At 51.1% G+C, this 24,181-nt stretch overlaps 1 long non-coding RNA gene across 1 annotated transcript; it reads left to right on the forward strand.

Moving 5' to 3' along the window:
• The first annotated feature begins 16,022 nt into the window (after positions 1–16,022).
• On the forward strand, positions 16,023–19,815 carry LOC123596659. The gene is made up of 3 exons (XR_006711816.1): positions 16,023–16,844; positions 18,221–18,417; positions 19,688–19,815. It is a non-coding gene; the product is annotated as an uncharacterized LOC123596659 (long non-coding RNA).
• Positions 19,816–24,181: the final 4,366 nt, after the last annotated feature.

Raw genomic sequence — 24,181 nt, forward strand, 5'->3', positions numbered from 1 at the left:
GCCCAGGGACACCGACCAGCGGGCCCGCAAGGCAACTGGTCCCTCTTCACCTCGCCGCCCGCACAGGTGCCAGTTCCCTTGCAAGGTGTAGGCTCCAGCCGCTCCCCACTGAGGGTCCAGGAGAACCGGTCCACGGGGCCACGGGGACAGGCTCGGAAGCAGGCGCTTCCAGGGGCCCCCGAACAAGGGCAGTTTGCAAAGGTGGAGCAGCGTGCAGGGAAACCAGGAGGCTGGTATGGGGCCCACCTTCCCACCCCCAGGCCGAGGGATGGGGGAGCAGCAGTCACCAGACCCAGGTCGGCGGGGGCAGGAGGTTGTGCGTAGAGAAGCATGAACCTGCCCTGAAAGCTGGGCAGCCGGGCAGGCGGTGGGGGGAGGGGAGGGGCACCGGGCAGAGATGGGCCTGCCTGGTGGGTGCCCAATCCTGCTTCTGCGTCTGTACAAAGTACAGGTGGCCTCCAAGTCACCTCTGCCTCCTAGGGGAAGGGGTGGGGACAGTTCAGCAGGCCGCATGGGGAGGGGGCCCCACAGCACAGTGACGTCTTCTCCGGAAGGCAGTACAGAGGGATGGCGGGTAGCTCTAAAGACCAGGACCCAAAGTGCCCACCCAACTCTCCACTTCACTGGGGTTTGCAAGCTGACTCAGTGACTTTTTTCATTTGCTGATGAAGCCAGTGGTTCCTCTGGAGTCCCGACCCCCCATTTGGTCACTCCTGGCCGGGGTCAGCCCGGGCGCCTGGGGAGCAGCAGACACGGTGTGCGGCCTGTGCTCATAGCCCGATGTCCCTGGTGCTGGCGAGATGTTGCATTAGGCCGTGCGGAGGGGAGGCCTCGGTGGGACCCATTTCAGCTCTGACCACACCTGCGCAGGGCAGTGTCGCTGCCTGTCAGTCCCCACATCAGCTCCAAAGCTGCAGCACGTGGGCAGGTCCCGCCTTGGACTTATTCTAGCGCCCACACCCAGGTAGGTCTTGGAGGCTGTGATTCCCCCTGGGGCCACAGAGAGGCTCAGGCGTGTTGTTATCCCAGTGCCCAGAGCCCCGCAGGCCCCCCGACCAGCAAGCCCCAGGCGGGACCCTTCTGCTAGACTCCCAGCAGCCAGGACGACTTCAGCAGACGCTCCCACCGCCGCTGGTCCATGGGGCCTGGCCCAGGGTGGGTGGGAAAGTGAGGCCCGCTGCGCCAGTTCAGATGGCAGCGTCTCCAAGAGGTGAGGGACTGTCCCCAGTTCACTCCCAGTTCTCCTCCGAATGCGTGGGGTGAAATCATGCAATCTGAATCTGAACGTAAAGAATAATAAATGAGAAATGAAATCAAAACTCCTCATATATCAAATGCACCACTGTGAGGGAGACAGGACTTTAAATGGATTCATGTAGACACATTTCAAAACGGGCAATTTGGATATTAAAACGCAAACGCTATCAGTGGCTTTGGGGAGCGAAGCCAGCTCAGCCGGCTAGGGATAGGCCACTGCACACCCCTTCCCCCAGCCCACTCGCTCAGACGCCCCCCCTCAAGCCAGACTTGCAGCATTGCCTCGCGATCCTGGGTTTGTTCTGTGTTCCTCCCACCCCTTCGGGATGGGACCCTTGCCTCAATTTGCCTTATTTCCACAGCACTGAGTACAGTGCTGGTGTAGGACTTGACAGGGGTGGGGGAGGGGGTAGCAGGGAAGAGAGGAAGAGCGAGGGGAGTGAGGAAGGGAGGGGGGAGAAGAGGGGGAAGGGAGGAGGAGGAGGAAAGGAGAAGGGGAAGAACGAGGGGAGTGAGGAAGGGATGGGGGAGAAGAGGGGGAAGGGAGGAGGGGGAGGAAAGGAGAAGGGGAAGAGAGAGGGAGGGGAAGGAGAGAAAAGGGGAAGGAAGGGAAGGGGAGGGGAAGAGAGGGGGAGGGGAAAAGAGGAGGGGAGAAAGGGGAGGAGAGGGGAAGGGGAGGGAGGGGGGAAGAGAGGGGAGAGGGAGTAGAGGAGAGGGGGAGGGAGGGGAAGAGGAGGAGAGCGAAGGGGAGGGGAGGGGAAGGGGAAGAGAAGGGGGAGAGAGAGGGCAGGAGGGGGGAGAGAAGGGGGAGGGGAGTACAGCAGGGAGAGCATCTGGGGAGTGATGCTCCCAGACTCCGCTGTGGGAGCGCCTGGCTGTCTCTGGGACAGAAGCGAGGCCTGCTGCACTCCTGGCGTCCGACTGGGCACAGGCCAGCTTTCCCTGTGATGTGGCCGCAGGCCCTCCCACAAACCGGCTGGCGAGACTCTTGCAAAATTTTCTTTATTGTTTTTATTTTCACCGTCCCTTAACTTCGCTCTCTAGGAAAAAAGACACTCTAGGGGTGGGCTGAGGACGGGCACCAGTAAACAACTGAACAGTACAGTGTGGCTCCTCTGACCTTACGGGATGGCCCACCCGGGGAAGGTTCGCAGACAGTCACGGGCCACATCCACCTGCACGAGAGCCACTTCGGGGAGACCGGGACGTGGCCAGTGCCTTAGGACTTTGCCCCTAACGGGGGGCACGGGGGTCTTTGCCTTGTCCTGGTGCAGACTCACCAACACCTAGTCCCTGGTCAAAGAATCTGGCGCCGAGAGCCGGAACTCTCCAATTTAGCCGCTTGGGCTATGAAGCTCTAAGTTGGGGGCAAAAAGATTCTCCAGTCAAGGGAAATGTGTTATTTTACTTTGGATAAAAAGATGGCAGGCCCAGCCGTGGACGGCTCTAACCTGACCATGTCTCTGGGCCTGGCTGCTGTGGGGCGTCCACGGGACGGACGCGGGGCCTGACCCAGCCAGCGCCCCGGGGACCCATGTGTAATGTGGTGATTTTCGGGAGCTGGGCAGTGCTGGCTTCTCCTCCAGGATGCATTTGCGCTTAGAAACGGAGCCATCATTCTGTTCTCTGAGGAGTGGTGTTGAAGACAATTACTTAGGGATGTTCCAGAAATTCCCAAATACAAAGATTAATTATAGTCATTTTTAGATTTCATGAAAACAGTTGTTTAAGAGAAACGGCCATAAAACTGCTTTGTGATCACGCTCCATTTATCAAGGTACACGGAAATACAGTATAATTACTGTGGGGTTTTGGTTATTTGAATTAAGAAGTACTAAACTCATTTTGCAGCTATTTTGGGCAAGAGCAGGAAGAAATGACTAATATAATGAATGACTTCTTTTTGTGTGCAGATTTCAAAATATGAGCCCTGTACTATAGGCCGTGTGTGTGTGTGTGTGTGTGTGTGTGTGTGGTGAAGTCAAGTCTTTTCCTTTTTTTCAAAAAAAATTTTTTTGGTGTTAGAAGGCAGCATTATGTGGGAGAGGACGGAGAGAAAGAAACATGTCTCTAAGACGTGTGTCCCTTGAATGGCACTTCCTGGCACAAACAGGTCTTCAAACTCTTGTCATCTGTGGGAGCAGGGTGGGTTCTGCCCACTGGGCATCTCAGGAGCCAGGAGAGCTCTGCTCGGCTGCATGGGGCTCCTTCTCCAGCAGAGCCGAGTGTGACCCCTTGTCCATGGGCACCGTAGTCGAGCCAAGGAAGCGAAGGCAGGGCTTGGTTTAAGACCATGTACAAAGGGTCGAGGATCTTTCCTTCTGAAACTGTGTTCTCAGGACCAGCCTCTGCTTATCTTCCTTCCCTCTCCGTAGGGCGTATCTGCCCGCAGCCGTCAACGTCGTCCTTTTCTTTAATCTGGAACATTACGACCAAAGAATTCCATATTAAGGTTCGTCGTGTACAGAATCATTTATTTCTTTCAATCCAGTTGGAGACTTCAGAAATCATCTTCTTTAGCTCTTACCTTAGTAGTATTCTCGAATAGACATGGCTTTTGAAGACAAAGACGGAGTTTTTGTTTGTTTGTTTTTTGAGGGAGAGAGAGAGAGAGAGAGGCAGAGGGAGAGGGAGAGAATCTTAAACAGACTCCGGGCTCTGCAGAGATCATGACCAGAGCTGAAATCAAGAGTCAGACTCTTAACCAACAGAGCCACCCAGGTGCCCCCAAAGATGGACTTTTAACAATAATCTGCAAAATTTCCTTAGAATAAAGACATTTTTCTTCATGCCTAAGGGCACACGTCTTTTATAACTGGGCCCCTCGCCCTTCTCCTAAGGTCAGCACGAAGGGGTCTGTTCTCACAGGGATGATGGGAGCTACCCCATCACGACTGCCTAATGTCTTTGACTTTTTTCACGACTCAAATTTTTTTGGTTAATTATTTTAGTTTCCACAGGTATTTCAGTGCTGAAAATATCACAAAGACTCTTCTTCCCCCCATGCTTAGATGCCTTACCTAATATCATGGAAAGTCAGAGTGTTGCCCTTCTAGGTAATGAACTGCTGTCTCACTCGGATCCCCAGGCATTTTCCTGTTCACTTTTGCTAAGCAACTGTATTAATTAGCTACTGCTGTGTGAAAAATCACCCAAAACTCAGAGGCAAGAATTCTCACCTCGCAGATTCTGTGAGTCAGCAGTGAGGGAGTGACTGGGCTTGGTGGCTCAGCCCCGGGTCCCTCGTGAGGTTGTGTTGAGGATGTCAGCAGGGCTGCTGTCGCGTTAAGGTGATTCTTCATGGGAGAACTGGCCGGTGACACGTGAGGAAGGTGATATTTGATTCTCACTTTTAAATTCTTCCCTACCCTGTGCAGAATCCACCCTAGACACAAATTTTTGATGCTGATAGCCTCAGACTTATAGCCACAGATGTTTATAGAGACATTATTATAAACCAGAAAACATTGGAAATACCCTACAAGGACCACTCTGGAGGTGTGATGGACCCAGCGTCTTGTGTGGCTGGCAGGGGGAGGAGGAAGGGGGAGTCTGCTTGGAGAGAGCCAGCTCTGGGCTTCAAGATGCCGGATGAAGATAAGGCATTGAGGACACTGGAGCAAATGAGAGCAGGGAGAAGGCGGCTGTTTGAAGATCTCCAGAGGTGGGGAGGTGCAAAGGGACGGCGAGGGGGGTGGTCCGAGGTGCAAAGGGACGGCGAGGGGGGTGGTCCGGAGTTTCCTCAGTTTTCTCCTACAGGCAGTGGCTCTGGGGAGGCTGACTGTAGGCTACATGCATGGTGACCTAAATAAATACCAAAAAATGGAAAGCAAACTAAGAAAAATGTCTGCAAACTAGAAAAATAAGAAGAAATCCACCAAAATGTCAATTGTGGTTATCTCTAGATGAGGTTGTAGGTGATTTTCCCTTCATTTAAGTCTTAATTTTAAAAAAATTTCAAGTTTAAATTTAAAAAAATTTAATGTTTTTATTTTTGAGAGAGGGAGAGAGACAGAGCTTGAGCGGGGGAGGGGCAGAGAGAGAGGGAGACACAGAATCCGAAGCAGCTCCAGGCTCCGAGCTCTCAGCCCAGAGCCCGACACGGGGCTCGAACTCACAAACTGTGAGATTATGACCTGAGCTGAAGTTGGATGCTTAACCGACTGAGCCACCCAGGCGCCCACAAGTTTAAATTTTTATAGGAAGGATGCATCAATTTTTAATATACCTTCTTTTTACTGAAACATTTTCAAAATTCGCGCAGTTATGGTCCCGTTGTTTTAGCACACAGCTGTAGCAGTTTTGACAAATGCAGACGTGTAATCACCACCACAAGGGAAACACAAACCGATCCCATACCCTGCCCACCCTTCAGGGATCTCTCCTCCCACCCTTTGTGGTCAAACCCCGGCCCTGCTCAGAGCCCAGGCCACACTGACTGGGTCTCTGTCCCTCCCGCCTTGCCGGTTTCAGAATGGCCCGTGAATGGAACCTTACGGAGTGCAGCCTCCTGGGTCTGGCTTTCTTGCACCTGAGCCACCTGCCCCATGGGACTGCCGGCTCCGTTGCTGTCGTTTGCGGGAATCAGCTTGTTTTCCCTCCCATCTGAGGGATGCCGGAGTTCTTCCTGGTGTTTGGCAGTTGCCAAAAAAGCTACTAAAAGCATTTGGGGGAGCGAGTTTTGTTTTCATCTGGATAACCGCGAAGCTGTAGGATTATGAGGGTTCCATCTTACGGTACAATCGTGTTTATTAGAAGCTTCTGAACTGTCTTTCAGAACGGCCACACCATTTGCCTTGTATGAGAATTCCTGTCGCCCCATATCCTCACTGACACTTAGGAATGTAAGCGTTCTTTTTAGCCATGTAATTGGTACACTGAATATATTAAATGTAGAGGCATCTCCCTGTGGTTTTAACTTGCGATTCCCTGCCGACTCATTGTATTGAGCATTTTCTCATGTGCTTGTTGGCCATCAATATTATCTCTTTGGTAAAATCTGTGTTGAAATATTTTGCCAATTTTATTATCAGCTTGTTTGGTTTCTTGTCGCTGAGATTTGAGGGTTCCTTATATACTCTGTACACGAGTCCTTTGCCAGGCATGTGATTTACAAATATTTTTCCTAATCCGTATCTTGTATTTTTCCTCTCTTAAGAGTAACAGGGACAGAGCAGAAGTTTCTCAATTTTGACAAAGACCAGTGTATTCATTTATCCTTGTGGATTATGCTTCAATGTTGCATTTAAGACCTTTTCACTGAACTCAAGCTCACAAAGGTTTTCTCCTATATTTTCTACAATTTTTAAATTTTTTTTAAATGTTTACTCATTTTTGAGAAAGAGAGAGAGAGAGAGGCAGAGCATGAACAGGGGAGGTGCAGAGAGAGAGGGGGCCACAGAATCTGAAGCAGGTTCCAGGCTCTGAGCTGTCAGCACAGAGCCTGATGGGCTCGAACCCACGAACTATGATGACCTGAGCTTAAGTTGGACGCTCAACCAACCGAGCCACCCAGGCACTCCTACAATTTTTATATTTTATGTTTTACTTTTAGGTCTATAATCAATTTTGAGTTAATAGACAGTGGCTCTCTTTTTTTTCTTCATACAAAGTTAAATGGTCTTTGCACCTTTGTCAAAACTCAGTTGACCTGATCTGCGTGACTCTATCTCTGGGCTCTTTCCTTGTGATCTACATACCCCTGGTTTCTCCATGACACCATCTTGATTCTGGGAGCTTTAAAGTAGGTGTCGGAATCAGGTAGTTTTAATTTTGTTCTTTTTCAAAATTGTTTTCACGTAAATTTTAGAGTCAGTTTGTCTATCCCTAAAGAATCTTGCTGGGGTTTGGATTGGGATTGCCTCGGCCCTGCAGCTCAGTTCTGGAAGAGTTGACGTGCTGACCACAGTAAGCCTGCTGGCAGTGCACGTTTTCTGTTACTTTGGGCCTTTCGTTTCTCTCATCAGTGCTTGTAGTCGGCACACAGACCCCGCCCATATTAAGTGGTACAAATAACTGAATATTTCATTTGCATGCTACCGTTGAAATGATAGTTTTTTAAAACTTTTATTTCCAGTTGTTTATTTCTAGTACCTAGACGTACCACTGATGTTTTTTGTATATATTGGCGACGTATCCTATGACCTTGCTACGCTCAACTAGACCTCATAGAGATTCCACAGGATTCACGGTGGAGATGACCGCGCCTTCTGTGAATGGGGACAGCCTATTTCTTCCTTCACAATCTGCAGATTATGTTTCTCTTCTTTGCCTAGTCTCGCTGGTAAGGATTTCCGACATGATGTCAAATAGCACACGGAAGCGGTAAGACCAGACAGTCTTGCTTTGTCCTGAAGCATTCCGTCTTTACCCTTAGGTCCAATGTTAGCTCTAGGTTTTTCACAGATTTCCTTTATCAGGTTAAGGAAGTTCCCTTCCTAGTTTGCTGAGGGTTCAAATCGGGCATAAGTCTGCTTCCCCCACACCTCATGAGATGGTCACGTGAGTTTTTTCGTTTTGTTTGTTAGCACAACAGCGTGTTTATTGATTTCTAAATGTTGAGTCTACCTTGCATTCTTGGGATAGACCCCACTTAGTCATGATATATTGTTCTTACTGCAAAATGCCAAATTTTATTTGCTTTTTTTTTTTTTTGCTGAGGACTTCCGTGTCTAACGCCCATGAAGAATATTGGTCTGCAGTGTTCTCATCATGTCTTTTCTGTGTTTTGTAGCAGGGTAACGCTGACCTCATAATGTAAGTTTGGAGGGCTCCCGCCTCTTCTATTTTCTGGAAGAAATTGTGTAAACTATTCTGCTCTATTTTGCTTAGAGGTCAGATAGGATTTTCCAGCGAAATTATCTGAGTTTAGAGGATGTTTTTTTTTAAGTTTTCAAGTATGACCACCATTTCTTTAACAGATATGGAGCAATCAAAGTTATCTCTTTCTTTGTCAGTGGCTTTGGCTGTCTTTCAAGAAATGGGCCATTTAATCTAAGCAATTAGGTGAAAGAGTTGTTCAGAGCATTTCCGTATTGCATCTGTAGTGTCTCTTGGCCTGTAGCACACAGCCTGTCTCTTCTTCCTAGTGCTCATCTGTTTTTCTTGGTCGGTCCAGCTAGGATCTTACCATTTCTTAAGTCTCTCCAAAGAACCAGCTACTGGTTTCATGAGTTTCCTCTATGGCTTTCTGCTTTCATTCCATGGATATCTGCTTTATGATTTTCTTCATTTTGGTTTACTTTGCTCTTGTTTTTCTAGATTCTTAAGGTGAGAGGCTAGAATCATGCTTTGAGATATGATTTATTTTTATTAAAAATGTTTTAACGTTTGTTTATTATTGAGAGACAGAGCATGAGCAGGGGAGGGGCAGAGAGAGGGGGAGACACAGAATCCGAAGCAGGCTCCAGGCTCCAAGCTCTCAACACAGAGCCTGATGCGGGGCTGGAACCCACAAACCACAAGATCATGACCTGAGTGGAAGTCAGACACTCAGCCGTCTGAGCCACCCAGGTGCCCCCTCTCCTTTTTTTAATAAGTGGCTTCAAAAGACAAGTGCCCTACCAAATGATCTTTTAAGATTCTTTAAAATTGTTTTTAATGTTTATTTTTGAGAGAGAGAGAGCACGAGCAGGGGAGGGGCAGAGAAAGAGGGAGACACAGAATTGAAAGCCGCTCCAGGCTCTGATCTGTCAGCACAGAGCCTGATGTGGGGCTCAAACCCACAAACCGCGAGATCATGACCTGAGCCGAAGTCGGACACTTAACTGACTGAGCCACCCAGGTGCCCTAAGATATTATTTATTTTTAGATGTGAGCATTTAAATCTATACTCTTTGGGACAACTGGGTGGTTCGGTTGATTGAGGATCCGTCTCTTGATCTCAGCTCAGGTCTTGATCAGGGTTGTGAGTTCAAGCCCCATGTTGGGCTCCATGCTGGGCATGAAGCCTACTTAAAAATACATATATATTCTTTGTCTAAGCCCTGCTCTAGCTGCATCTGTCTATTTTTGATATGTTGTGTTTTAGTTTTTATTCAGATAAACATATTTTCTAAGTTTCCTCGATACCTTCCTCTTGACCTATGGGTTATTTAAAAATGTGTTGTTTAATATCCAAATAATCAGGAATTTTCTGGCTATCTTCCTGTGAGTGATTTCCTTCTTAATGCCATTGTGTTTGAACAATGGAGTTTATATGGCTTCAATTCTTTTACATTTGTAAGGGTGTGGTTAACGGTGTGCGGCAGGAGGGTCCAGCGGGCGCCCCGAGGGGCACTGCTCTGTGACGCTGGCCCCGCACTAGGCGGCTTCCTGTCTACACCGTCCGCAGGTGGCCCAACCAGCTCAACACTGGCTTCCTTCGATTGTTTTCCTCTTTGAAAATTGGCCAGAGGTAGTTTGCTCTTTGCATGTCGAGTAAGTTTGGATTCTATTCTGGACACTTTGAATGATATATTGTGAGACTCTGGATCTTGTTAAAATCGTCTTGAGGACGTTGATTCTTGTTTGTGGTTTGTTGCATCAGGCAATCCACCTGGTTAGGTTCCAAACGTAAATTCCTCCTGACTTCTATGGATGGTGATTCCAATGCCAGTTACGTTTGCCAAGCCTGCGCTCTGCTGCCTGGGACTGGACCCCACCTGCTCCGTGTTGGTGGGTTCTGTCACGGCTCAGGTCCCACAGCCCTGCCCGTGCTTCTGGTGTGTTGCTGGCATGTGAGTTTATACAGAACCGGGGAATCCCTTTCTCCCTTCTGGGATTTCGCCCACACTTGACAGCATCTCGTGGCCCCTTTTCCAAATGTCTCCGGCCAGATAAATGCGATCCTCTCAGAATCTCTCCAGAATTTTGGCAGTTTCAGGTCCAAAGAACAATGGAAAGAGAAAGAGAGAGAGAGAGATAACAGGTGTTTCTTTCATTCTTCACAGAAAAGTCCTTTCCCCTGAGTTCACAGAGATGGGTTTTCTCTTGGGATCTTAAGGGGGAGGACCATTACTGTGACAGTGTGGGTTCAAAAGTGGGGCTGGCCTCAGGGCAGGGCCAGAAGAGAAAAATACACACACACAGAGAAAAACAGGGATTGTCCCCAGATTGTCTGGTGCACAAGGCTGACTTTTGCCAATCCTCTGGGAAAAGTTGGGGTGTCTCTTGTCCTTGCTGCACACCTGACAGATAAGGAGGTCTCTGGTGAGTGTGCCCTTGGGTCAAAGCTGACACATACGGAAAGGGGACACCGGGAAACTCGGCGCAGACATACCGATTGTTCTCCCGGTGGGGAGACTCTGCCCAGCCCGCTTCTCTTGCATACTGCTGAAGGCCAGGACATCGCATGTGGTATTTTGTTCAGAGTCTCTGGTTACGTCGGGGAGCCCAGACAACGGTGCTTCACAGCCTCTTGGCCCGCACAAGCCCCATTCATTTTCCAGCTCTTCCTCACTTTCCAACACGAAAATCTGTTCTTAGTTCAAGACCTGACATCAGATTTTCTCCGAGGAGTCTTGCTTCCTTTGACAAGAGTTTACACATGCGGATCTGGGTGGCGGGGTGCTCCCTGCTCGCGACGCTTCTGGGACTGAAGTTAGGGACTCACAGGGCACCTCCGGCGTGAAGCACCCCTGCAGGGCCCTCCCTGCCTTCCCCACTCCACACCCCTCCCCCTTTTCCTGCTCAGACCCCTGCTTCCAGACATTCCAAAGTATCTATCTGTTCACTGGCTCCCACCTCCAACAGGTGCGGCACGGAGGCAGAACCAGAGGGTCGGCAGAGCCCAGAAAGCAGAGTTCAGCGTCTCCACACTTCTTTTTAACGGACGTGGTTTCAAACTGGAACACACACACCGGGTGCTGAGAGCAGTCTCAACTGGCCCGCCTTTCGTCTCATTTCCACTCACCCCAGGGGCAAGGATTTTTGTTTGTCTGGGTTTCCCAGCTGGGGTTTCTTTTTACAAAATTGTGTGTGTGTGTGTGTGTGTGTGTGTCCTTGTTTCCACTTCTTTCTCACAGAAAAGGTAACTTACACGTATACCTTGCCCCTTGTCCTTCCCTGAGCAGACGGTGCTGGAAATTCCTCCAGGTCAGCTCACGAAAGGTCATTTGGGATGTGGCTCCCGTCCTGGCACACGCCTGGCCTTGCACAAGGGCGGCTTCTCAGCCACTGTGATAAAGCCCTGCCTAGAGCCCACTCTACCTTCTCCTCTGCTGTCTCCCCTCCTCCCGTCCTATCCACCACAGGTAGGAAATTCCAGAACTCCAGGGTGACCACCAACAGCCCTCTGGTTCCCTGGTTGGCCCTCTGGGCCTCCCTCCTCCCCCTCCCCCTCCCCCTTCCCTTCCCCCTCCTCCTCTCCCTTCCCCCCTCCCTTCCCCCTCCTCCTCTCCCTCTCCCTCCTCCTCCCCCTCCCCCTCCTCCTCTCCTTCCCTTCCTCCTCTCCCAATCCGTCCCTGCCTCTGCTCCACCATGGCTGCCTGATACAGATTCTTTCTGTTTACATTTTCTCTGACGTTTTCTTTTAAATAAAAAAGCATGTTATACAAATCCTACAATCATACATTAACAATCAAAATAAAAATCCCCTGAGCAAGTAACAAAGGTCACAAGGCAGTCCCACCAGGGAGGGAGCAGGCAACAGGATACAGGTGGGGGCACGGCAGGCAGGAGTCGGCAGGACACCGTTCATGCCAACACGCAAACTGAGAGGCTCAGCAAAGGTGAGTAATGTTTAGAAGCCAAGTAAAAAACACCAGTGTGATCCTGACGACACTCAAAATAATACAACTCAGCAGAAATCCCTGGATGGTTTTAACTGAAATTATCTCTTTCTGTTGAATTGTCCAGATAATTTAAAAGCTCACCTATAATTTGGGCTGAAATAAAAGCCTTTTTAAAAATGTTTATTTAGTTTTAAGAGAGAGAAAGAGAGAGACAGAGCATGAGTGGGGGAGGGGCAGAGAGAGAAGGAGACACAGAATCTGAAGCAGCTCCAGACTCTGAGCTGGCAGCACAGAGCCCGACGTGGGGCTCGAACCCACGACCTGAGCCAAGTAAGGTGCTCAACCAACTGAACCCCCCAGGCACCCCAGTAAAAGCTCTTTTAAAGGGCACTCCTTTTACTTGGTTCATTCCCTGTCAGAGGGAGGGGCTTCATGGAACTTCTGGGCCCGGCCATCAGGGACCCTCGAGGACCCTGGTGAGTGCACCCAAAAAGCTCTGAGGGACAGACATCCCCGAGGCAGAAAGAAGGCATCGGGGGGCGGGGAAAGGGTGTCAGTCTTCTTTGTTCGTATCATAACAGCCCCAGGTCTGGTCAATATTCCTTAAGCGTGCGTTTTCAAAGTCCGTAATGGCAGGTAAGTGGTATTGGGGTAAACATGAGCTGGTGAATTAGTCAGACAAACTAAAATTTAACCACCGCCTCTGTTGTCTCGTGGTAAAGTGATATCCGCTGTTCAAACTAAGGAGGCTACACTGCAAAACCAGGAGGTGCCTTTAACAATCCCAGAGTGAATCACGCTCCCTGATCCTTCACTCCTAAGTGCAAAAGGCCTACCACTCTGGGCTCTGGGGCCAGCAGCACCGATGCGCCCTGACACCCAGCCCGGAGCCCGGCCGCCCGGAGCCCCCTCCCCATGCGCTGGCCCCCTACCCCAGCCCCTACCCCTGTCCCTGCCCCTGCCCCTGCCCCAGGGGCTGCCCCAGGCTCACCCCCGGGAGACTCGAGTGCTGGCCCATCACAGACGCCTGCAAATGTTCATCGGTTGAAACAGCAAACACAAGGTCCTCTGAAGCAGAGGAACCCTGTGTCCGGCCAAGAGTGACCACAAGGGTTCGTTTAACCTGTTTTAGTGTTTATGTAGGTACCTCACCCTGGAGGTTGTCACGCGCTGTAGAGAGGTAGGATGACAGACGGACGGACAGACAGACATCCTCACAACTGCTGCCTGGGCACGTGACTGTCACCATGGCAGGGAGGGCAGAAGTGACGTCGCCGACAGTAGCCTTGAGCAGAGGGCACGGCTGGGGCTGAAGAGAGGGCAGTCCCTCTGGGGCCGGCGAGGGGCCACGTCCTGAGCTCCTGCCGCCTCCATATCATGGATCTGATTAGAGCTGAAGCAAATCACCCCCTTGGGAATGCGTCTGACGATCAGGGTGCAGTTGTTTGGAGCCAGGACACTTGGGAAGCGTGCAGCTGAGGGGCCTGAGGCGTCAGCACGGCGTCCAGGGAATCCCGCCTATGGGCCGGCACATCCAGGCCTGTCTGGTCCCACCGTCCACAGGCTCACAGACTGAGTCACATCATCTCACCGCCACCGGGAGCAAACACCACCCGCACACGCTGCTCCGCTGGCCGACGCGCCGGTGGTCTGAGTGAGTGAGAAATCTCCAAGCACAGCCGCACCAGGAGCCCCCAGCAGCCACTGTATCACATGCCGCATGCTAACCTTGGTGAGCTTTGCCCTGTGAGCGTCTACGTGGAGCATCTGGGGGCGTCCTGTGCGGTCACGTGTGTGCTAGGCGGCGCTGTCCCCGCTGCCCTCGCTATGGGCGTAGATGACAATGACACTCATACCTCCCTATGGTCAGGATGCCTGTGCCCACGACTTACGCCCACGCCCGTCTCTTTAGACACATGACAAGCATGTCGCTGCACAGCCCGTCTAGCAGAGGTTTGTGCACAGCAGAGGCTCAACACCTTTCTGTTTAGGGGCAAAATGCATCTCTGTGATCCTACGTCATCTGTACACATACACCTCGTGGTGGCTGATGAATGTTTCTTGTGCTATAAACAAACCTGGAACTCCTGCCCGTCGTGCGGATGAAAGGAACACAGAGAATTTGCACTCCGTTGTCACGCCTTTGTGCTGTGGCATCAAACAGGACAGGTGTTCGCAAGCACATCCCCTGTCCAACACGCTCCTTGCTACAGCGAACATCCTCGCACACTCAGATGCGCGAACCTTTTGCATAAATGCACACACAGAGCGGGAGTAAACCCTCCCTCTAACAGCGAGCCTGGGGCCACATAGCAAGAGACGCCGCTAGATTTGCCTTTGTTTGAAAACAAGAGCCTAGTGGCCGTCGTGACCCAGGAGAAGGGCATTTTGTGGCATTTAGCAAGTGACCAGAGGACTCTGAAAACATGGAGGGATCAAAGGCCCCAGGAAAATAGCAAATGGCACTGTCCCGCTGGTCATTAATCACCAGAGTCGTTGGGCCTGGGGGGCAGGCAGCGCCACCGCCATTGGAAACTATACACACGTAGAGAAGAAAGTAGGGACCCCCTCACACACGCAGAAAGTTAGTGTGGAGATGCTCAGTGCTCATCACCATGGTCACACCGGGCCGTTCACGGCAGCTCTCCTGGCGCGGAGGCTGATTGAGCAGGCAGGCGAACACGGTGCTCACCACGTCTTGACGTTCGGCGGGGTTTTCGTGGGTCCTTTCTTTGAAAATAAAATCTGGTGGACCATGCTCATGGCTTTGCAAATGACGACACACGGAAAAGAGACCGAGGAGTGGGTCCTCAGCACGGCAGCTGCTACACGTCCCTGCAGAGGGACGCTCTGTCCCGCCGTTGACCGAACAATTCCACCAGGAACCCCAGATGGGCTCTTGATTCTAGAAACGTATAGTTTGTTAATGATTTTCTTTTTCTTTTTTTTTAGTTTATTTGATTCATTTTGAGATATAGAGAACACCAGCAAGGGAGGGGCAGAGAGAGAGGGACAGAGAGAATCCCAAGTGGACTCCGCACTGTTCGCACAGACTCAAACTCACAAACATGAGATCATGACCCGAACTGAAACCAAGAGTCAGACGCTTAACTGACTGAGCCCCACCCCAGCACCCCATAATTTGTTAATGATGTCATCAACGAGCCTGTTCCCCGGGATTCTGCTGAGTGCAGGTGCGGCCCACAGGGCATCTGTGGACAAGCATGGAGGGAACGAAGGGAAGCCTCGTTCAGCTTGGTTCCTTCATCTAAGCCTTCAAACTATGACTGAGATGTGCCAGAGTGATGTGCAGACAGTGGTGACATCTCTGTGACTAATGAAACCAGGACGTGACCCCGTGGGAGCTCAGCTTTGTGCCCCCGGCCAAGGGTGGGGAGACTTGAGGGGTGGTCTCTGTTTGCTTTCTCTCTGATTTCCTCACCCCCAGAAGACCAGGCTTCTAGAAATAATTGTTGTCTCCCTTTCCCCGAGAGTCCCAAGAGCTACTTTTGCAGGAATAATGTCACCCCCCGAAAGGAAAGGGACACGGAGCCTTGGTTTTCAGATGTAAAAACCACAACTGCACGCCCGTTTCTGAGTTTCCAATGCCTGGTAAAAACGGAAGACAGATGGATGTGCACTGCCCGGGATGGTGCTGAGCAGGCAGCGGACTGTTGGACAAAGACACGGTGCATGGGAGACCCCGAGGCCGCCGACCCAGCCTGGCCAGGCCAACCCACGCCGACCGGTCTGCATGCGGATGGCCACGTCTGTGGGGAGGAAGGGGCGCCATCGCAGAGGCACGAGCTACAAACTTCCTGTGCAGTTTTGCAAAGCCACGCGGTGTCTCCTGAACCCCATCGGCTTGTTTTGTTCACTCCTGTTATTTCGCCGTTTCAGTGAGTGTTTATCATGTGTTACACGCTGTCATCCATGACAGACTGGAAATTAGAAAAGGAAGATCAGCGGTCAAGTGGGCCGGGAGGTGGCAGACACAGTCACAGGGAAGCACCACACCCCCCCACCCCCCACCCCCAGGGACTGGACAACACCAACGATGAGCTGAGACACGCCTTCCTAGGGGATTAATTTTATGGCTCCCTTTTTGGGGAACGATCTCTAGGCATCAGCTTTTCTGTTCTTTTTGTTTGGTAAACTCAGGGCGTCGTGGAAACGAGCACACTGCTCGCGGCCAGTCCCTCCATCCTGAGGCTCCCAGCTGGGAAACCGTCCCAGAGACGACACCAGTTGAGAAGTGATCCCAGACAGGGTCCCTGAGAGGCCACCAGAACACGGGGCCCCGGCTTCTCCGAGCATTGCCGGGGTCAGCGGTGAGCACTGTCCAGTTGACAAAGAGGTTATACCCCAAGTTCCACTGTGCGTTAGTGGTTTGGAACTTAGAATTCCATTTCGTGGAAATAGTGTTAGAAAGCGAGCCTATCAGAGCCCACTTAACTCATAATCTAGCTGAGGTTTTAAAGAAATCTTTCTCAAAAAGTATTCCGAATCTCCCCGAAGCCTGGCCACTCCCGGCTGGTCTCTGCCTCTGGACTTGCTCTCGCCGAATCAACCTTCAGGCCGTGGTCAGAGAGACCCTGCGACAGCTCTCTGTGACTGCCCACCGCACAGCCCTGGTGGGCCCCCCAGGAGCCCCGCTTCAGCCCGGCTGCGCCACCTCCCTGCTTGGTTGGTGGTTTCACCGGCTGCCCACCAGCCAGAGCACGAGGGGCCTCCCAGGGCGTGGGCCCCCTATCCCCCACCCCTGCACCAGCAGATTCTGCTTCCCTGTGTCTGATCGCACCTGCCCATCCTTCAGGCTTGGCTAAGAAGAACGTTCCTCAAGTAGATTTTCTCAGCCCGAGGACTCTCCTCCAGGTGAGTCCCTGAATTTCCTCCCTCTCCAGCCCTGAATTTCCCCATCGTAGAACCCACCCTGTGGTTCCAGCTGCTACCAGGGGCTGTCCTCTCCCTCCTTCTCTCCCTCCCTCTCTCCCTCTCTCTCTCCTCCCTCTCTCTGTCTCTTTCTCTCTCCATCCACACATAGTCCCTGGCACACGGCAAATGCTCAGGTGAATAGAATCAAACTGACAGAGACTCAGACGAGCTGATCTTTGCCAGAGCAGAGCCACATATGGTGGGGACATCACACCATGTCACATTAAAGATGTTTAGAAGAGGAGACAGATAACTTAGCGCATCGTAACATCTCTGGGGGTGTTGAGATCCCCCATGTAGGAATGAAGGTTGAATTTTGGTGGCCCAGACGGGCTGAGCTAAGATTCCCAGGTATAAGTTAGGATGTGATTTTACTTGGTCTAGACTAGCACTTTGTCCCCTGACTGTCCAGCAGGGGTGTGGGCCCGGCAGGCCTGTGCTTGGAGGGGCTCGGACAGCGGCCAAGGGTATCCTTGCAGCAAAGTTGTGGAGAGGGGTGATTGTCTGAGTGGGAGGCTGAGCTCCATGGCCTGGAGCTCCCTCTGAAATTCTAACGACACCTGGGAATAAGGGAACCCCTTGCCCCTCCTTTGGGGGTTCCTTCTGCGCCGAGGAGGCCCTGGGACCATCCGGCAGCCACACTGGAGCTCTTCCCCAAAGAGGAGACTGAGGGCAGCGTCCCGGCCAGCAGGGTGGACCCTCTGATCATTTGTTCCTCGGGATGATGGTGAACTGGCCTCTTGTTTTTCTTGCGAAATTTCTGTATGTTTCCAGTTTTGAGCTGAAAGCAAAAATAAGCCTTTTGCTTTATTGTGGCTACTTCCACTCATTTATATTGTCAAAAGTCATTACTTCTTCCAATTCAAAGAGCTGTTTATCAGTTTGCTAAATAAGGCGTTGACGTGTCGTAAGTGTTAATTCTCACCAGAGAGTGATGCTCAGAGACTCACCAACAGGACTGAAAATAAGCGGGTCTTGTTGGCTTGCTGACTCAGTCACCTGCATCATTTCCAAACGGGAGTTAAAGAAGTCCGCGCTCGCCTCCTGTAGTCTGGCCGCAAGAGCAGCTGAGCCGCCCTGGTTCGGGCAGTGCTGTGGCCGTGTGGACGTCTGTCACCCGTGTGGGTCAGGACCAAAGCCTGCTGTGTGAACACAGACACTGGAGCTCATGGAATCTTCCGTTTTGTTGGAACTAGGAACACAGTCCCCACAATAGCCACACAGTTAATTTTGCTTCAAATCCTTTTTCCCTTAATTGAGTTCATTATACAAAGAGACGTCTCGAATGCCTTTTGTTTTGTTTTGTTTTGTTGCAGCAATATTAGTCCAAGACTCAGGCAGCCCATTGTCTCACTTGGAACTGTCAGGAATCAAGTGGTGACGGAGGCTCTCCTTGTCCGGGCACGGTTTTTCCACCACGGAACCGAGACCTGGAGAAGTGAATCCTTTTCCAACCTCCAGGCCACTGTGGCCGTGGATGACCGAACTTGGCAAAAGCCAGCTTCTTCTAAAGGTGGGTGTTCAAGAAACGCAGGCAAACTGTTACCCGGAGTGGACGCAGAAATAGATGTATAAACTCTTAAAGCCGCTTGAATTGCAATCCATCCAACAAGCAAGACTCTTTCACGTCAGGTTGGCCGAAGGCGTGACCTCCAGGAAGGCTCGCGCCGTCCCGCGCACGGGTGGCCAGGTTGCGCGTTGTGCCACTCCGTGTGCGCCCGACAGCGATACGCTGTATACAGACATACGTGCACATAAAGTCCTGTTTGCCAAACTCACGGTAATTTATGTAATTATACACATAATGTATTTTAACCAAATACACAAAGAAGATCTTTATAATGCCACTTAGGGTCTAGATTTAACTTAAACCACTACTTAGTCTATCTCTCTAATAGGATACTAAAAGGGAATTTTATGACAACATTATCAGTAGCATTTTGCTGATAATTAGAATAACAATAATAATACTGAGATATTTTTTCAGTAATAATGGTGTTATTAATGAGATTTTTATGAAAGACAGACTTCTTTGGTATAATTATGAAAATTGATCTTTTGCATTTTACTTATTCACTGAAATCAGATAAGTGGCTTAACTACATGTATTATTTCTAATAAATATTCAAAAGAATGCATTTAAACAAGGCTTCTGATTCCATTCTTGCTCATATTCCTTGCATTTAAATAAAAGTGTAATTGCTCTGCTTTTTAAACTGCTAGTTTGGATTAGCTGTCTAACCTGTACAGTGTAGCTGTTTGCTGTTTGCATTTTTAATAGCTTTATTACCATTTGGTGAAGCCTTAATTTCTGGCTCCCTTGAAGAGTCCTGCCTTTAAGTCAGCACTACAATTTAACCAGCAATAATCTGTCAAGATAAGATAAAGGCCCACACCAGATGAGACGCAGTATTTTGTGGGGCTTTCTGTCATTGTTAAAGGCAAGATCCCAGTGTGTCAAAATGTAGCCTCTGAAAGTTTTCCAAACTTTGAGGCATAATTTTACAGTTCACATTTTTAATCGATGGCTCCAGAATCCATTATCTCGTTCACCGGGGAAAGCAATTAGCATCTGTGCCTTGTTACCTGTGAATATATGGGCTCAAGGACATCGGCAAGAACACGTACTCACGTGCATGTGCTTGTGTGTGTGCCCAGTACCGCGGCTGGTCAGAGCAGAAGTCTTTGGTTGTTCAGCAATAAGGTGTGTGTTTTCTAAGAATCTGAGATGGTACAAATGTGAGGACACGCTTTGTTTTTAAAATTATGTCAAACATGTCCAGGTGGAGAGACTACAGTAACGACCCCCACGCACCCTTCGTCTGATCTGAGCCGCTGGCAATTCGTAGACCTCGTTCTGCCCATCGAAACCCTCACCTCCCACCCCAGCGAACCCCGAATGCCGTATGTTCTAATGTGTGAGTCTTTATGTGGGGATCTTTAAAAAACAAGGAAACGGGGCGCCTGGGTGGCTCAGTCGGTTAAGCCCCACATCTGGGTGGCTCAGTCGGTTAAACCCCAAATCTGCTGATAGCACAGAGCTTGCTTCGGGTCTTTTGTCCCCCTCTCTCTCTCTGCCCCTCTCTGGCTTCTACCCTCTCTCTCTCAAAAATAAACATTAAAAAAATCATGATTGGGGGCGGTTAAGCGTCCGACTTCAGCCAGGTCACGATCTCGCGGTCCGTGAGTTCGAGCCCCGCGTCAGGCTCTGGGCTGATGGCTCAGAGCCTGGAGCCTGTTTCGGATTCTGTGTCTCCCTCTCTCTCTGCCCCTCCCCCGTTCATGCTCTGTCTCTCTCTGTCCCAAAAATAAATAAATGTTGAAAAAAAAATTAAAAAAAACATCATGATTGTGTACACAGTCACAACTAAAAAGAAAATCAACAATAATCCCTTAAGGTCATAAGATACCAGTTTAAAATTATTTTTTTTTACATTTATTTATTTTTGAGACAGAGAGAGAGCATGAACGGGGGAGGGTCAGAGAGAGAGGGAGACACAGAATCTGAAACAGGCTCCAGGCTCTGAGCTGTCAGCACAGAGCCCGATGCGGGGCTCTAACTCACGGACTGCAAGATCATGACCTGAGCCGAAGTTGGATGCCCAACTGACTGAGCCACCCAGGCACCCCAAGATACCAGTTTAAATTCTGCAGTGTCTCAGTTATGTATGTCACAGATAAATATATTTTCTCAGTATTTTAAGAAGATTCACTTTAGGGCTCCTGGGTGGCTCAGTCGGTTAAGCGTCCGACTCGATTTTGGCTTGGGTCATGATCTTGCGTTTCGTGGGTTCAAGCCCTGTGTCGGGCTCTGTGCTGACAGCACGGAGCCTGCTTGGGATTCTCTTTCTCTTTCTCTCTGCCCCTGCTTGCCCTATCTGTCTCTCTCAAAATTAATAAATAAGCTTAAAAAGAACACTCCCTTGAGCCATGATCAAATAAGGCTCCTGCACCGTGACTGGTTGAAACGCTTGCTGAGCCATTCTCGATAGATGGATCTCCCTGCTGCTTCTCCTTCCTTCTGATCTTACAATTTGCTTGTCGAAGGAGACAGTCATGGGTCTGCAGTGGTTCCCATTTGGGGGAATCTTCCAGGTGTGTCGCACTGGGTCTAGTCTGACATGCTCCTCTGAAGAGCCTGGAAATTCTGATTCCATTGGGGTTTCGACCAGATTCCTGCCCCAGGGGGAGGGCGGTTTCTCTGTCAGGAGGTGGCTGATGCCTGGCTGTGTCCCCCTCCCTGTGATGACGGTGGCTGTTGGTGCTCAGGGGCGAGACACGTGCCCGTGTTAGGGTTGGAACACGGTCTTGTCCTCATCCCGTCCTTCTCCACAAATTAACAAGCTGGAGCCCTTCTATGAAAAGAAAACGTCCCTTGTATTGTGTCTGGTTGCCCAGTGTGTGGCTTATACTGGAGAGGCGGGATAAATATTTGATTTCCCGCCTTTGCTTGCTAATTTTCAAAATAATGCATTATTCATCTGCATCTTCCGGTGGTACCAACTAAATTTTTTAAAATTTTTATTAGGAATTTATGGATCTAAGCGTATGTGTTGTATTTCGATCCACTTTGATGATCACATCATCCCATCTGTGGTCAGGAGAAGCCTCCTAACTCCTCAGGGTGCGGTGTGACAGAGCGTCCCAGGCTCCCTCGTGTGTGCACGGGCCCAGGTCAGCCGATTCTCCAGGGGACTCTAGTTTCTCCACTGAGAAATGGCGTCTCAAGACCGCACTGCTGGAGCGTGTAATTACACACAAACACACATGTGAGTGTGCATGGCGACCTTGCTGTGTCTGCACCCCCTCCCGTATGTATCACAGAGATCATTACTGAGAAACAGTCACAAGGCAGTTTCCAAATATCATTGCTAAATCGACTACCTAGCAGGTGATCAAAGCGCGTGTGCTGGCAGGTGGGAGGAAGTCCCTCTCGTTATGGAAGGGCCAGGGTGGGGGAACGGCCTTGGAGAGAACTGTGACTGTGACCAGGGGCCCTCCGGCAGGAGCCCTTCTGGCCTTTTGGGGACGACAAAGAGCCCTGCATTGTGTGTGTGTGTGTGTGTGTGTGTGTGTGTGTGTGATGCATCAAGAATCCGCGTGTTATCCTTGCGTGGGTGCCGTGCTGATCGTCTCTGTACAGCGTGATTCTACCAGAAGTGCCCCTGAGCATAAGAACCGACCTCTTAGCTCAGGACCTGGGCGAGTACAGGTCTGTACAATGGGAGCGAGGAAGCCTGGCCCTTGGAGTCACATCAGAGGCTCAAGCAGCCTCCCTAGTGGGACATCACCAACAGCTGGGTCATCGCGATGCTTATGGCGGCTTGCCGTCCCTTGTCCTGTGCCCTGTGGGAGGGAACCGAGGGACCACTTTGTCCTCTCACTCCCGCTGGAGACAAGCAGACCGGTTGTCAGTGATGACGGGGCCACGGACAGAATGTTAGGGACAGACCTCCAGTAATGGAGGCTCTCGGGTCTGTTGGGTCAGGGACCCCTCCTCACAAGTCTGTGCTCACATGTCAGGGCCCTGGCTAGTCCAGCAGAATGGGGGGTTCTCAGGGGACCCAAGGTCACTGGCAGTAGAGGGCGGACAGGGACATCTGCGGACCCGGAGCCTCCTGAGGGGCGCATTCGCTGGGCAGCCGATGGGGAGCTCCAGGTGGAAGAAGCAGAACAAAGTGGATGATGGAGAAGCTAGGGTGGGACTAGGGCAGGGACAGCCATGTAATCCAGGGTGGCCGAGGACCTCGGTTCAGTGAGCAAAGAGGAGTCAGTGCCCGACCGGCCCCGTCAGAGCCACTGAGCGTGTTGTCATCGTGTACGTGCCCATTCTCACGCTAGCTGCCAGACCGACTGTCAGCCGGTCCAAGGGGGTCAGTGAGGAAATGTGCTCCCCGGGGTTTTAAGGCCACCCGCAATGTCCCAGCAGCCGTGCTGGACCAGGTTCCTGCAGTCAGCCCCTCCCAGGGTGGCCAGCCACGTCCCGGGTCATTGGGCGCTGTGGTCGCAGACACGAGGCCACACGTTCCTCAGGTCCTGGGCTTCAAAGGCTCTCCCACCCAAGCTGTCTCATTTGATGCATACGTGACTTTAAGGAGGTGGCGGTGGCCACAGGGAGGAGCCAGAAGCAGGGAAGCACCACAGTTTCCATTTTACAGGATGAAAAAGATGAAATGCAAAGCAACAGCGTTCACTGCAGGGCACATGCGAGGCACAGGGAAAGTTCTAGAAGAGAAGCATCCAGAATCCCAAGGCCGTCTCAGCCCACCACATCCCAGTGACTCGGGTGCTCCGCACAGTCAGCCACCGAGTCTCTGTTCCAGCGAGAACACTGTCAGTACGTGTAGGTTACGGGGACTTAGGCCCAGTGTCAGTTCATCCTCAACATCCTTGCTCTCCTCTGGGGCCAGCCGACCTTCGTCATGAATATTAATTAATAAACAGTCCCCGAAAGGATAAAATGACAGCTACTGAGCCTCCTATTACAGAAGCCAACTCTGGAAACGGGGATGGGCTCCGGGGAGCCAGGTTTTACACAGCCAGGTGTTTGCAAGACTAGCCATTTGTGAGTGGCTCCTGTTCGTTGTTCTAAATTCTTTCGCCGCGTAAAAGAGCCCACAGCGTTTCACCACCTCTAAAGAATCATTCTTCAGGTTCCAGCTACGGTGCCGGGGGAGGGGCAGTGGCCCCGGAGCCAGGTGCCCAGGGTTCCTTCTGCTTCTGGAAACTTGGGCAAATCGCGGAACCCCTCACGCACCCCCCTCTGGACAATGGCCCTGAGGGGGGCGCCGGCAACACCGGGAGCCGCCAGGGCCGGGTGACGCGGTATTTGCAGAACATCTGGACAGAGCCTGGTGAGCGCACGAGAGCAGTTAGCTCTCATCAAGGAGGAGGGACGGCCCACGGCATCTCGACAGTGCGCCTCGGGCATCCGACTGGCTTCCCGTGGAACAGAGACACCCAACAACATCCCCCAAAGACGTCCTTCCTCAAGAATGAAGGAGGCTCCTGACTCTTTATTCTGGGCCCTCAGTTTTCCTTACTTCCTTTCTACGAAGGTGGAGTTAATGCGATCGCAGGATGGTGTCAGGGCGTGCGAGGGGCAGGTGTGGACGGAGCCAGGGGTTCTCAGAGGCAGAGCACACCCTTTTGAGACACAGAGAACATCTGCAGCACATGGGGAGGGGACGCTTGTGCCAGTATCATGTTCTTATTAGCTCTTGAATCACACGGTGGGGAGAAAAAAGCATTAGCAAATGTGAGCGCTACGCACAGTG

This window comes from Leopardus geoffroyi, chromosome A1 (genome assembly GCF_018350155.1).
Source record: "Leopardus geoffroyi isolate Oge1 chromosome A1, O.geoffroyi_Oge1_pat1.0, whole genome shotgun sequence".
In the NCBI taxonomy this organism is placed as follows: domain Eukaryota; kingdom Metazoa; phylum Chordata; class Mammalia; order Carnivora; family Felidae; genus Leopardus; species Leopardus geoffroyi.